The sequence below is a fragment of the Equus caballus genome, chromosome 3 (genome assembly GCF_041296265.1).
Source record: "Equus caballus isolate H_3958 breed thoroughbred chromosome 3, TB-T2T, whole genome shotgun sequence".
Classification (NCBI taxonomy): Eukaryota; Metazoa; Chordata; class Mammalia; order Perissodactyla; family Equidae; genus Equus; species Equus caballus.
In genome coordinates, this window is record NC_091686.1 from 92,187,596 (window position 1) to 92,201,299 (window position 13,704).

The 13,704-nt window shown below is 40.3% G+C and overlaps 1 protein-coding gene and 1 long non-coding RNA gene across 15 annotated transcripts in view; one reads left to right on the plus strand and one right to left on the minus strand.

Annotated features, from left to right (window-relative positions):
• The window catches only part of LIMCH1 (LIM and calponin homology domains 1), a 314,999-nt gene that overhangs the window by 258,176 nt on the left and 43,119 nt on the right, over nt 1-13,704 (minus strand). The window lies entirely within an intron of this gene.
• On the plus strand, nt 2,120-6,398 carry LOC138923661 (uncharacterized). Its single transcript, XR_011437610.1, has 3 exons — nt 2,120-2,339; nt 5,776-5,862; nt 6,096-6,398. It is a non-coding gene; the product is annotated as an uncharacterized lncRNA (long non-coding RNA).

Sequence of the window (13,704 nt, forward strand, 5' to 3'; positions counted from 1 at the left end):
AGGTGACCTCCAGAGTCTCTGTGTCCCCTCAGATAAAGCCTTGGTTCACACCCAGGCACCACTCCAAGGAGCTTACATACACTAACTTCATCCTCACAGCACTCCTCGGAGGTGACCACTAAGATCCTCACTAGAACGAGGAAACAGATCACAGAGTAGTTCAATAAGTCAACCAGGGTCTCACAGCTAGTGGTAGATCCCGGACTCAACCCCCAAAAGTCTAGCATCACAGCGTCAATAGCCCTTATTGATCCTCTGCAACACTACCTGGGGATGCCATTCCTGAGCTAACCCTACAACCACCAGGGTTGATGAAAGGCCCAAAGATCCAGGTCAGGGTGTACATGCTATACAAATGTGAGCGTTAGTTATTGCGTTACTTCAGTAACCTTGAATGCAGCTTTTGAAATAAAGTCTACAACAATTACGACTAGTAAGAAGAAATTAAAATTGGCTCAAGTACAGTAAAATGTGCTTTCTCCAGCATTCTTGCAATGAGGAATCTCCATCATCTAGCACTTGGCAGCCACAAGGCAACACCTGCCGTCACATCTCCCCAAGCCAAAGCCAACTCTTCCATGCTCTGCACTGCAGAATCGAGGACGGTGGTGGAGGCCCTGCCAAGATTCGAGCATATCTCAAGAGCCTCCTGAGGCTAGCGTGCTGGCCCTGCCTTCAGAGCTTCCTGCAACTCACCTCCTTGGGGAGGAGGAATCGAGTTAAGTAAGCCTAAGGCGTGGTTCATATTGTGAAGTCCTATGTCCAACTCATCTATCAAATAACTAAGTTCTAGCCAACTCTTGAAATAAAGTTGGCAAATAATGGAACACAATTAACCCCTCCAGCAATCTCAAGAGACCAGGCTAGATTCTGGCATCATCTTGTTCGGTCCTACACCCTAAATCCAAAACATGGCCCTGGTAGACCTTTATTCTGGCCTCTACCATCAACAGATTTTTATACAGATGATATGCTGACTACTTCAACTAACACACATGGAAAACTATGGTGGGGGAGGACATTTTTTATTATAATTTAAGGCTATTATGTGCCAAAGCACTATGTTGGGCATTCCTGCATGTTACCCAAGTTAATGCCAATCAACCTATGAGGTAGGGATCATCATCCTGCCCCTCCTGCCACCATTTACACACCAGAAAGCTGAAGCCCCCAGGTCTGGCCAGCAGTCTCTCCCATAACATCCCATCATTCAGGTCTCAGCTGAAAGGTCAGCTCCAGAGAGAAGCTTCCCTGGACCCCTCAATCAAAAGCAGCAAGTCCCCTCCCCACTCCACTTCTCAGACCCCCCCCCCCGTCACATTTTCTTGTTTAGTTTTATTCATAGCACTTAATATTATCTGAAGTTCTTATTTCATTTATTTATTGTCTGTCCCCAGTGGAATATCCGTTTCTGAGAGCAAGGGCACTTGTCTGCATGGTTCAAAGTTGCAGCCTCAAGACAATAACAATACCTGTCAAAGAAGAGGCACTTAGATATAAAAGGAAGGGGGGGAGGAGGGAAGGAGGAAGGAAAGGATGAAAGGAGGAAGGAAGGGAAAGCAGATGCCGCCATAAGTTTCAGAAGGAGAAAGGCTTATTTCAGGCATTAGAAAGAATGTTATGACTTAGAACCGATGTCCAATTCTGAGACACATAACTGAAGGAAGTTGTGAAGTAACTGGAAATTCAGAGGCAAAACACGCGCTATCTTATTCTGAAAGACTGTGTTAGTGCAACCCTTTGTGAAATGTGCATGACTTATAATTCCAGGGCCATTCAAATTCACAGATACCTTTGTTTTACGACTGCTAACATTCAAAACTTCTGGAAATCAAAATTTATGTTTGTTCTCTGCTTGGAAATCGCTTGTTGATTGCTCTTCGTTACTGTCCCTTCCCCAACACACAATACACACACGCACTCACCCCGTCAGCCCTTTAAAAGCCTGAGTTAACAGAGTTTCATGGTCACAAGCAGCATTCTAAAATTGGAATTTGGCTGCCTGACCACACACACTAGCCCTGGAATTCAGCAAACATCTGGGCCAGTGAGTGTGAGAAAGTTCTGCAGGAACAAAAGTTTCTGAGGCAACAATGAGAGTTGGAATCCCACGGGCAACAAGGTGCACGTGTCCGCCTAGGAGGCTCGCCAACCGGATGGCAGGAGCTGCCGCCTCACTGCCTCGGTGTGGCTCTTGGAGGCCTGGCGACGTCACTGGCACGGAAGGAAGCACTGAGTGAAGGACTCCGAAAGCAGACCCAGACTTTTTTCTCATCTACATATGTACATGGGTGACCAGAGGATTCCAGTGCCAGCTGCTTAAGCAGCAGCTCACCCAGGTTGAGGACCTTCTCATGCCCAGTGAATGGAGAAGGCAGATTTAATTAAGTTTTCCAACTTCCATATAATCTAGGATAGAGTCATTTGGTACATTACATGTTTAAAGTTAGAGAGTTTGTGCCCTAATGGAAAGAGGCAATTGCTGGTCAAAAAGCTGTAGTCTTTTATACATTCACTGAGATTTCATATTATTTACTAGCTAAAGCTTCACTCACCCTCACAAATATGGCAAATGAAAGTCAAATACTCATGAAGTGCTGAGAGCCAGGAAACAAGGAAAATGGTGGGGAGGGGGAGAAAAAAAGAAGGAATCTTGAGTATCTTTCATTTTCAATAAGACATCAAAAGTCTCCTTTGTTTAGAACTATCATTTATTGCTTTATTTTATAGATTATAAAATAATACATGCTCATTGTAAAAAAAATTTCAAACCAAATAGAAAAGTATCTTACAGAGAACAAAATCTTCCTCGTAAATGTGGGCCCCAGAGATGACCACTGTTAATTCTTTGGTGGATGACCTACCAGGGTTGTTCTTCTCTGTTTAATAAATGTATCTGACACTCTACTTACTGCTCTTCCTCTTGAATTTTTGTTTTTTTTTCTTTTGAGGAAGATTAGCCGAGCTAACATCTGCTGCCAATCCTCCTCTTTTTGCTGAAGAAGACTGGCCCTGAGCTAACATCTGTGCCCATCTTCCTCTACATTATATGTGGGATGCCTGCTACAGCATGGCTTGATAAGTGGTGCTAGGTCTGCACTCAGGATCTGGGCCAGTGAACCCCAGGCCGCCGAAGCAGAGCACATGAACTTAATCTCTGCGCCACCGGGCCAGCCCCCTCTTCCACTTGATTTTTATCTATATCCAAATTATTCTGGACCTTTATCTATGCTAATCATATAGTTCTATTTCATCTGTAAGTTAAGAATAATGGAATCCAGATTTGATAGGGACATTGTAAGGATTAAATGAGATATTTGTTAAATGCTTAAAACAAGACCTGGTACATAATTAAAAATTCAATAAATATTATTATCACCTGCCCAGTATTATATGGTAAACATGTAGCATCAATTATTTAGCAAATATCCTAGTGATAGGAGTTTCTATTGTTTGCAATTCTCACTACTATAAACCACAGCAGGATAAAGGTTATGGCTTGGGTTTCAACATTGTGACTAAGTTTTTTTATTATCTTCTATTGCCCAACATTTTGAAATTTACAGAAAATATTCACATTTGTACATTCGAGCTCAAATCAATGATTTGTGGGAGACAAATCAGGTGGAATGTTCATGTAAGAGACAAGGAAATTGTGGGTTTAAAAAAGTGAGTAAATTGCTCAAGACCACCCAGCAAGTAAGCCTGCAGTCATGCCTTGATTCTGGCCATGCACTCATTCAGCAAATCTCTACTAAGTCAGTATTCAGCGCCAGCCTCCATGCTGGGCACTGGGAATAAAAACTACATAAAATACCCTCAAGAACTCACAGTCTAGTGCATAGGCAACTACTATTTTTTTTAACAACCATATGGTGTTCCAAGCATAATAGCAGACATGTACACAAATAGCAATACCAGACATGCGGACAAACGAAGCAAGGACTAACTGGAGCCACAGAAGCATCAAAGAGCTGATGATGTTTCCAAAATCTGTCCTCCACAGCTGAAGACAGATGCACGGGCAAGGGTGGGTTTCAGACCTCTGACTTCTAGTCCTGTTCTTTTTCTCCTGCAGCATGCTCTTAGAAACTCACAGAATTTAGATATTTATGCTAGCAAAACAAAAAAATCATATACACATTGTTGCCACCAAATTTCTCTTCAAGGAGGGAAGGGTACGAGAGAGGGTATGGAAACCTTAAAAAACCTTTCACTTTGGGACTGGCCTGGTGGCGCAGTGGTTAAGTGCGCATGTTCTGCTTCAGCAGCCCAGGGTTTGCCGGTTTGGATCCCGAGTGTGGACCTATGTACTGCTTGTCAAGCCATGCTCTGGCAGGCGTCCCCCATATAAAGTAGAGGAAGATGGGCATGGATGTTAGCTCAGGGCGAGTCTTCCTCAGCAAAAAGAGGAAGATTGGTGGCAGATGTTAGCTCAGGGCTAATCTTCCTCAAAAACAAACAAAACAAACAAAAATTTCACTTTAACTAGTTGTTAAAAAAAAATAATGTCAGGTAACCTTCCAATAACAAACCTTCAGGACACACTATTGGCATTCTCCACATTGCTTTAAAGAGTACTAAAAGGCAAAAATAAATATGTTCTACAACATCAACACCAATAACAACAGACATTAATCCCTATGAATTTTGGTACTATAAATTCAAGACGTTAAGAGTGGTAATTTTCAGGGCCGGCCCCATGGCCTAGTGGTTAAGTTCGGCATGCTCCACTTCAGTGTCCTGCGTTCAATTCCCAGGCATGGACCCACACTACTTGTCGGTGGCCATCCTGTGGCAGCAACCCACATACAAAATAGAGGAAGACTGGTACAGATGTTAGCTCAGGGCGAATCTTCTTCAGCACAAGAAAAAAAAAAAAAGAGGGCTAACTTTATTATTTATTTCTATCATTATTATTAATTGCAGCTAGCATTTCTTGAGCATTTACAACATGCTAGGCTAAAGCCTTTATATGCATCATCTCAATCAATTGTCATAACATCTCTATGAAACAGGTATTACACTGTCCCCATTGTACATATGGGGGAAATGAGGTTGAGAGAGATTAAACAAGTACAAAGTGGCAGGAACAAGACTCAAACTAAGGTTTGATTCCAGATTCCCTGTTCCTAATCACTCTATTATGTTTACTTGCCATTTTATTGGTAAGATTTTCTTTTTTTGAATATTCTGAGTGCAATATGTGCATAACACTCTATAAAAGCATTTAACAATTTACCTCTTTATATATTGAGAACCACTTGTAAGATTTAAGTTCTGTTAAAGCACAAATTTATAAAACTTTATCATCACGCTGGCTGACATCTGAATTTGAAATTGGCACCCTTTATTGCCTTTCATACTCCTGAAGTTAGACAATCAGGACAAACATCAAACAGAGGCTTCCGTGATGATTAGTTGACACAGCAACATAATGCATAATTTTGCATCAGGCTCCAGGTCCGACATAATTCATGTTCATAACAAAAATGGCAGTCACCCAGTATCTGTCATATGGATTTATGGTCTCGGCTGTGGCCAAGTGAAAGCGCATTAGCTTAGTGTGTCTAAACATCTGACTCTAATCATTACAGTGAGGATCAAGTCAGGCATTAGAGGCTTGTAAGTATATTTCACTGAGTGTGGGAAGTTGAGAGGAAAATAGTTTTTAAGGGGGGAAGTTGGGGTAAGGTTTCCTTTAAATTTAAGATCATCAATGATCACTCGTATGTAAGTTGTCTCTTCTAACCCATCTCCATTCTTCACCCTAAGGATTCAGCTGTGTCCAGTGTTGTCCAGCCAAGACGGTCAGGCAGAAAGCAGAGGAGAAGATTCTGTGGGAGTCTGTCAGCCATCAGTGTATTTTTTTATTATTCATTGTACTATATTGTCCACACACACTCTCTCCCTGCATCCCCCATCCTGCTAATATGAATAATAGAGGATTATTTCGTTCTTTATTCACTCCCAGATATTTCTGGGAATGAATTATAATAAATCTGTAATCTTATCTTTTCTCACATAAACATGAAGAACTGAAGTTTAAACTAAATATATTTATTACCCTCTAATGATATTTCCCATTCTACCAGGACGGAGGGAGGCATGGCCCCGTCGCCCATCACCCTCAAGATCTGCATCGAAACCCTGCACCAGCTATTCCTGGTCTATTAATCCTCAGGCATCAATCTTCTCCCCCAACCACTTCCTTTTTATAAACCACAGCAACCTCTGCTAGTCTTTTTTTCTCTAACCCATTTATCCTCCTTCTACTTGAGGTCAGCTTTCCATTATGTGGAACTGATCTGAACATTAACCACTCCATAACAAAAATCACAACCATGCTAAATAAATATTCACAGCCACAAGTATAAATAGTATAAGATGTTAACGTCTCATTGTTTCTCTTCGTGTTTATGTTATATCTTTGCTGTTTTCTTGAAAGCTAAATTGTAAAGGGCATCTTCATGGATCCACAAGACTTCAAACCATTTTGCCAGGTAATAATCTCCTGGAAGATACCCTACAACATACAAAAGCTCTGCTTTATTTTTTCACTGAGTAAGTCTACATGCTGCATACAATAAAATGGTTCTTTATAAGGTTTTATAAGACAAAGAAGACTCAGCAGAAAACAAATAATGTCATCAGGAAAAATTTAAACAACTTATAGAGCAGTATGTAAAGGAAGGAGAAGGGAATTTCACATTTATCAAGTACCAGATACTGTCATGTACACAATTTCAATCAATCTCAGAGGTGGTAGGTAAGCTCATCTTCAAAAAACCTTTCGGGGGGGTATGAGGATCTCCATACTTGACGTCGCAAGGTCCAGTAACTTACACAGGCTACAAAACTGGTAAGCCCAGAGTCATGCTGAACTTAAAAAAAAAAAATCTAGAGTCAACTGCACCACACTGGCCCCCAAGATGAACACCTTCTCTATTTCCTTTTTTTTCCCTGTGACATAGTAGATCCTTCTTGCCATCTGTTTGGCCAGAAGGCAAAGACCAAGTGTACTTGAAGCCAGAAGGATGTGTCTCAATCCTAACTCTGTCCTCACTCTCCCAGAGCCTCTTGTCAACTCATTTAACCTCTGTAAGGGTCATATCTCCATCTATAAAGCACTATTCTAATATGTGACAGTATTGGAATATAATGCAAAAAACATTTTCCCTTTTCCTATGCATGTGTCTTTCTCGTACACGTGCACACATATATAAACTGACCCAATTACCATATGCTTTTTTTAAATACTGCCCTAAAAATTGATATTTTAGAGTTTCTCATTTAACCTCTATTTCCCCCTATGACTATAAAACCTCAAGTCACTTACTATCCTTAAGTAACCTCTACAGATACTGAGATTATCTAAAAGTCTTCAGATCTGAAAAGCGATGGGAAGATATGGATTGAGATATGTAATTGAGCACCTGGAACAACAGCTGTCAAATATCTTCAGTATGTAATTCTATTTCATTTATGAATATCGTCTAATTTTCAACTGCACCATTTCTTAGACACAATAAAAATATTTGGCTGCATGAGGCATGAGGCAAACCAAGCTCCAGATGAAATCTTTAATTTGTACCTAATAAATCGTTGCTCAACTGCACCAACTCCAGTGCGTAACTGAGGATGAGAGCTGTGGATCGCTGCCTCAAAGTAGAAGAAAATATTTGTTAGAAAGAACTTAATTTAGTGGCCGGCCCATGGCCAAGTGGTTAAGTTCACGCGCTCCACTTAGGCAGCCCAGAGTTTCGGCGGTTCGGATCCTGAGTGTGGACGTGGCACTGCTCATCAAGCCATGCTGAGGCGGCATCCCACATGCCACAACAAGAAGGACCCACAACAAAATATATGTACCAGGGGGCTTTGGGGAGAAAAAGGAAAAATAAAATCTTAAAAAAATGAACTTAATCTAAATTGGATATAGCTAATAACCACTGCTAATAGAGTTGGCTTTTTAAAAATGCACATTCCCAGCAATCTATTTTAAATAGGCATTTCAACCTGGGTCAAGGCTAGCCTTTCTTCCTCTAGGAGCTGAGCTCATTGGCATGTGGTGGACAACAGGAGTGGGTGGTGTAAGTGTCAACCAGGGAATGAATGGCATTGTGGCCAAACCAGGGAAAGAGGAAGAAGTGAAGTTTGAAGGTCTCTTAAACTTTCAAGGGAACTGACTGAGAAAATGCAAAATATCAATATAGTAATTTATGGCCAATAAGTTTTGATGATAACTTTGGCCATGATGAGTTAGAAGGCCATGCAAGCAAAGGGCTTTGTACAAGTTCTTATCTATTATCCCCAAGTATAAAGTTAGTAATTTAAGAAAATAGGCTCTACAGCCAGACTACCTGGGTTCAAATTCCAGCCTGATGATGTTCTAGATACACTGTAAAGTCAGGACACTCAACCCCTGTGTTGCTCAGGAATATTCTCTATCTCAAGTGACTGTGTAAAGTATATAGAAGAGTGCCTTGTAAACAGGGAAGGCTCAACACACGTCAACTATTACTATTTCATACCACCATCATGTAATGTTCAATCTTCCCCACGTGCCGATCGAGTTCACCAAATTTTAACTTACACTAGAGTTAAAAAAAAAAAAAAAAATACCCACACATAAAAGTTTCCTCAATGAATATCCAACTTGAAAGGGAAAGATAGGAAACAGATACATCAGATTGGCTAATTCCATATGTAGCCATGAAGAGTCAATAGAAGCAAAACGCTACAGAGAATAATGTCATTTCTAACCCTGGGATGGCATAGAGTGAAGAGATAAGGATTCCCAGTTTCCTGGTTGGATGGCTTTGACAAGTAATTTAACTTTGAGCAACAGTTTCCTTCCTCATCAGTAGAAAAATACCTCCTGTTTATTCTACCTGAAACATTTCCTCCATTTCCTCACCCCCAACCCTCTTCCACCAGATCTTACAGATCTTATTTCAAATCTCTCAGCCTCTGGCCCTCCCTGATCCCTAAGGTTAGATTAGGTCTCCATACCATATAGTCAGATAGCATTTCTCCACCATGTCCCAAGTGCCTATATCTGTACCTGGTACATAGTTGACTCTCAATAAACATTGGGTGGATGGATGCATGGATGAATGAAGGATGGATGGATGGATGGATGGGAAATAATGTCTATTTTTCTTTACTCTTAAGACCAAGTGAGACATCTAGGTGAAATATTGTACTCTAAAATACACACTGTAAAAATGCTTTACAAATGTAGGCTATTACTCAATGGTTGAGTTTGAGAAGACTGAGTCTTAAATGGAGTCTAACAGAAGGGAAAAGAAATAACCTGATGGTGGCGAAGAACTTCTTGGGCTGTATAAAAATCTACAAATACAATGGGAAAGACTGCAGAATGGGGTTAGTTTGTGCAGCATTGGTGGTATAGTAGTGAGCACAGCTGCCTTCCAGAATGGGATTAGTTTGTCTGGCCCCAGGGTCAGGGCAGAGTCAGACCAGGGAGGAACAAGGACCAGGAAGGTGAAATGGAAAGACAAGGTGGTACCATTGTCCCAAGCAAATAGGGGCTGTGTTACAGGGAAGTCAATTAAAGCAAAAAGTCAAGTGGGCATCATACATAGACAGGTAGGAATCTGTGGATCACACTGAGGGTGTCCGTGAACTTGGAAAAAGAAAAATTACATCTTTATTTCACTTAGTCTGACAAAATTCAACATTTCCTTCAATTAATAAACCACAGTAGTATTTCTAGAATCTGTGACTTTGTCACCAAATTTTTTTTGTCACATTTATAATTGTAGATAACAAAAACATCTTTTACTGTCACCAATACTTTAAAATTACGGTCATTCTTAGACCCACCACTGAATCTTGTCATTTAATCAGTTAAAAAAAACCACATATATGACTATATCATAAACTTAATATCTTCATAACTTATTCCAACATAACTGTCTTCCTCTGTAACACTATATATGTTATCTGGTACATTTAAAACACGATTCTGAGAGACAGTCCATGGCTTCACCAGACAACAAAGGGTCCAGGGCACAAAACAGGTTAATGGTCATTGGCTATAAGAAATTTCCTACAGAGCAGAGAGAAATCAACAGTGGTCAAAAAAAAAGTGTCTGTGATTCAACAAAAAGGGGATAGTAATTCTTTCGAGTCTTACAGCAAGCATGGAGAAAACTCAAAGGAACTGTTTCACTAATCCAGGGATGAGCTGACTAATGCCAGAAGACAGGCTAATGAACCAATTATGTAGCAGGAATAGAAGCACATGACTTAACCCCAAAATGTGTGAGTCCCAAATACGTCTCACTGAATCCCAAGTATGAGGGAGGGGCCTACTGGCAGTGACTGACAACACGGGGGGATAAGTGCTACTTGCAGGGAATACAAGGAGTTCCATTTTTCACCACATTTTATTTAAATGCACCCAAGCAGAACTATCACATCCAGGTCGAGATGTAAAGTGGTTTGAGGGCAGATTCTTCAGGGCAAGGCAAAGAAGGGCCATTGATAAAAAACAACAGTAATGGGAACAGGAAGGAATCCTTCTTTCCTACAGCACCAATAACACAGGCCTCAATAGAAGAGTAGAAGTAAACTGAGAGGAGTGTAAATCTTAATTGAACCAAAAGAAGTTATACTGAAGAATGTGAAGACTGAATTAACCAAGACAAGAGAGCAGAATCAAACATTGTGTAAGATGCAATCTATAAGGCCTAGGAATCATAAATACAGCCTCCTGGGAAAGTATACAGGTATCACCACCTCCCTTGCTTCTCAAAGGCAACACAATGAAAATGCATTCATCTTCTGGGGCCACTCCACTAAAACCAGCCCTGACTTTTTTTTTCCTTTGCTTTCATTCAGAATCTGATGGGTTTTTCCCAGTTTACATAAAAGGATTTTGGTAGCATAGGACATAAAGCCCTTTCATAACTCCATTTTCAGGAATTCCTAACATACTACTCTTTCTTAGCTATTTTGAGGCACATGAAGGAGAAAGGAGTAACTTTTAGGATTTTTTCTCTTTGGTTTTAAAAGAATTGAAATCAAAATGGTTGCATTGGGGAAAAGGCTTTAATTAAAAGGACCAGAGAAGAGTAAATAAAGTTGGCTATTACTTAATTCAATCAACTTGTAACATGAACATTAATTTAGCATTAGCCCTTTGCTTGGAATGAGTAAACAGGGCAATTTTCACGTTGTTTCAAATTACACAGCAGCTGTAAAATCTGGCAACATTATTGGAATAAAAGAGCCAAGAATGAACTTCTAAAAGATTGATACAATGTTACTATATTGTGACATCATTTATAGGAACTGCCCATAAGTGAATTTCAACACAGGTCTGAATAAAGACCCAACCAGTTTACAGCTATCAAATCACCACCTTTCCCCATTTAGGTATAAGTGGCAGCTTTTTAATTACAGCAAGGATGTCCAGATTTTTAAAAGATTAATCAAATCAGTCAACATTTACCCAATATCAAGCTATTACTGGTTATCACTGGATACATTTTCTGACTCAACCTAAATGGTGTGTCATTCAAATATGAAATGTCATAATAGAAAGAAGCCTACTGGCTGCATAACCCCCTTGATACTTTTCACCTAGAGGAGCCCCAAGGAATGTTGTTTGCTGACTATTTCCTAATGAACTGACTCAAAACTCAAGCCACTGACTTCAGGTACTCATGAGTAATAATGAGTCACATGTAATTGCTTACAAATAATATTTTTTTAATTTGGCATGAAAAATAAGCCAAGTCCTGGCATCACTTCAGGAATAAAAAGTCATGGAATTTCAAGTCAAGTTTCTAAGCTTATGTAATAAAAAGTCCTCAAAACAAAGCAGCACACTCTCTCATATTGAGCCACACACAACTCATGTGCTGACCAAGTCCAGGCTAGTAAATTTCATAAAATACTTTTGATCACGATACAGATGCAGACATATTATTCTGGGCCATTGGTTGAGTCAAACTGCTGATCATCCTTGGAACTTATCAGAAACATCAGGACAAAATTAAGTGCTAGAAGATTCCATGGCAATAGTTGCGGGGCCAATAATTGTTCCATCTTGGAGCCTTACCCTCAGTACCATCCAAGCAAACTCCCAAAAGTTCAAACCATCACAGATGTTTAAGAAAGGGCCAAACAAAACGAAGACGTTATTTTAGGCAGAAGCAACACCTGCTGCTTCAACTACTCTTTTTAATTCCATAGAATCACACAAGAAATAACCCTGCTTACTTCTTATTTGTCATCCATTCTCTACTTTTGCTCAGGGCAAATAGACATTACAGAATTGGCTACAGGAGGAAGACTGGAAAACCTGGCATTTTTAACATGAGAATGTGCATATTTTTAGGGGCCAGCAGGTAGGCTCTGGCTGTGAGAATTTGGACACGTTTCTTGACTCTTCTCAGTCTCAGTTTCACCATTTCTGAATTGGGATAGTAACAGGGGTTGTGCAGCTTGTGATAAGCACAAAAACATACACAGTGGAGTTGTGTTATACTTACATTAAGTTAGAGAAATCCAACACTACAGATTCCACAAAGGGAGTTTCCATGAGTATTTCTTAGGACAAGCCTTCTACGGCACTGAATGGGACGTAGCACTAAAAGGTGTTACCTTTTCAGACAACTGGCCCCTCAATGCAAATCAACTATTAATTCATTCAACAAATATGTACTGATCACTTTCTGACGTCCTGGGACGCAGCAGCGAACAAAAGCAACGAAGTCCCCGGAGTCAACATTCTAAAGCTCAACAGAGGAAGGGTGGACATTAAGGTATTTTAAGGATAATTTTTACTATATACATTTTTCACCCCATATACTGACTGTAAGTTTAAAACCTAATCCTTGTGTAAGATGAGACTCAAAAATAAATTTAAAATATCATAGGTGCTTATGGACATCATAGATGCTTAACAAATGTTAGCTGATTTAATTATTCTTTATATGCTGTCACTAGGGAAATAAAGCTGCATTTGATCAAGGCCAGTACATTAAATATTGTGGTAGTGCCCTCATTTCTACGATGCCTTACAGTTTACTGTTTTCATATACATTCTCTCCTTTAACTGTTCCAGCAATCTGCTAAGACATATGATGTCCCTATTTTATTGCTGAAGAAATTGAGGCTAATGGGCCAAGTGACTAGTATAGTAACATAACCAGTAAACACTAAAAATTTAACCCCCAAAATTGCTCTAAGTTTTTTTTAAAAGGGGGAGAGCGGCAAATGACAACTCTGACAAAAACTAAAGTAACGCAGAGACTATCTTGGTATTTTCACTGTAGAGTTGAACCAACACTGATATGCACAGTAGGGGCTCAAATTAAAGGAAGTGTTGTAGGGGCTGAGCCGGTGGCACAGCAGTTAAGTGCGCACATTCCGCTTCTCGGTGGCCTGGGGTTCGCCGGTTCAGATCCCAGGTGCGGACATGGCACCGCTTAGCAAGCCATGCTGTGGCAGGCATCCCACATATAAAGTAGAGGAAGGTGGGTATGGATGTTAGCTCAGGGCCAGTCTTCCTCAGCAAAAAGAGGAGGATTGGCAGCAGATGTTAGCTCAGGGTTAATCTTCCTCAAAAAAAAAAAAAGGTAGTGTTGTGGCTCTAAGCATCTGGAGGACTGGCTCATCCTTGAGCACTTGGGTTCATAGCCCAGCTCCACGGCTCACTAGCTGGAT